The following is a 2,500-nucleotide window of genomic DNA, read 5'->3' as shown; positions in this document are numbered from 1 at the left end:
CCAGCCGCCGCCGCCATCACAGAGATGCACAAACAAACAATTCACAAGATGAAGAGTTGTGCTCTTACTCTCGGTTTTTCCTTCAGATGTACCCAGCACACACACAGACACACACTCACACACACACACACACACACACACACACACACACACACACACACACACACACACACACACACACACACACACAGACACACACACAAACACACACACACACACACACACGATACACACCTAGCCTCGCTTTTGGAGAGCAGGAGGATGTGTTTTTGTGGTGCTGATGGGCTGGTATCATCACCTAAAGTGGAGTTTTTTCCATTAGTGTTTAAATTATGTGCACGCTAATGGCTGAATCTGAGAGAAGATTCTGTCTTTTATGACCATCTGCAGACACATTATTTAGTGAGCAGCATGAAGTAAGCGCCATAAACTACACACACTCCCAGGGAGACACAGCGCACTTTGCCAGACACCTCCACTCTTACAGATTACAGTAAGAGCTTAAATATTCTAATGACTGCACTGCCTTTGTGTACGTTGTAAATAAATGAGACACAAACATCTTTATTATTTGATCCATTATCTTGTGCATGACATCAGGATGGTGCTTTTCATCAACACTGGATTTCTGCTGTATGTACTTAACCTTACAGAAGTCAAGCTGTGGTGCAGCAGTGTAACACAACATTCACAAGCAGCCCTCTACAGTCCTATTTCAATTCCATTCCATTTCTTTTCATTCTATTCTATTCCATTCCATTCCATTCCATTCCATTCCATTCAGTTCAGTTCAGTTCAGTTCAGTTCAGTTCAGTTCAGTTCAGTTCAGTTCAGTTCAGTTCAGTTCAGTTCAGTTCGGGTCAGTTCAGTTCCATTCTATTCTATTCTATTCCATTCCATTTAATTCCATTCAATTCAAATGAATTAAATTTGATCCTACAAGTCAGTAGTACTTGTATACATGCTTACATAAACACATTGCACACTGTTGTCCTGTGAAGCACAGTCAGTATTAGTTGTATACATGCTTACATAAACACTTTGCACACTATTGTCCTGTGAAGCACAGTCAGTATTACTTGTATACATGCTTACATAAACACTTTGCACACTATTGTCCTGTGAAGCACAGTCAGTATTACTTGCTTACATAAACACGTTGCACACTGTTGTTCTGTGAAGCACAGTCAGTATTACTTGCTTGCATAAACACTTTGCACACTGCTGTCCTGTGAAGCACAGTCAGTATTACTTGTATACATGCTTACATAAACACTTTGCACACTGTTGTTCTGTGAAGCACAGTCAGTATTACTTGTATACATGCTTACATAAACACGTTGCACCCTGTTGTCCTGTGAAGCACAGTCAGTATTACTTGCTTGCATAAACACTTTGCACCCTGTTGTCCTGTGAAGCACAGTCAGCACGTCCTCCATGCAACTCATGATCTCATGCTGAGAACAGTGACCTTTGACCCTTTGGGCACTGACCCATAACGTTCCCCAGCTGTGGCCGAGGCCGGCCTCTGGACATGCCTCAGTCTCTCCTCTCTCCAGGACCGCTCTGGTGCCACATCAGACCGGGTGCAGGGCTGACGAGCCCTACTGTGTGCTCTCACATTTTGGGATTGTTTTTACCGTGGTGAGATGTGCTCTTCCGATAATCTAGTATTTTTGGGGATATTTGGGGGGATATTTTTCTTTCCTCTGCTCGTACTGTCTTACATACTATGTACTACTATACAGTATGCTGTGACTACTATAATGTCTGTAAACGTGTTTGACTAGGGAGAGGAGATTCAGTGCAGCATTTCACCTGTCTGTGTCTTGGTGTGCAATTAGACAAAACTACTCCAGTCCAAACTACTCCAGTACTCCTACTCCAGTACTCCTACTCCAGTCCACACTACTCCAGTCCACACTAATCCAGTCCACACTACTCCAGTCCACACTAATCCAGTCCAAACTACTCCAGTCCACACTACTCCAGTCCAAACTACTCCAGTCCACACTACTCCAGTCCACACTACTCCAGTCCACACTACTCCAGTCCACACTACTCCAGTCCACACTACTCCAGTCCACACTTCTCCAGTCCACACTACTCCAGTCCACACTACTCCAGTCCACACTACTCCAGTCCACACTTCTCCAGTCCAAACTACTCCAGTCCACACTACTCCAGTCCAAACTACTCCAGTCCACACTACTCCAGTACTCCTACTCCAGTCCACACTTCTCCAGTCCAAACTACTCCAGTCCACACTACTCCAGTCCAAACTACTCCAGTCCACACTACTCCAGTCCACACTACTCCAGTACTCCTACTCCAGTCCACACTACTCCAGTACTCCTACTCCAGTACTCCTACTCCAGTCCACACTACTCCAGTCCACACTACTCCAGTCCACACTACTCCAGTCCACACTACTCCAGTCCACACTACTCCAGTCCACACTTCTCCAGTCCACACTACTCCAGTCCACACTACTCCAGTC

Source organism: Sprattus sprattus, assembly GCF_963457725.1.
Source record: "Sprattus sprattus genome assembly, chromosome: 15".
In the NCBI taxonomy this organism is placed as follows: Eukaryota; Metazoa; Chordata; class Actinopteri; order Clupeiformes; family Clupeidae; genus Sprattus; species Sprattus sprattus.
Note: the sequence above shows the minus strand (reverse complement) of the source record.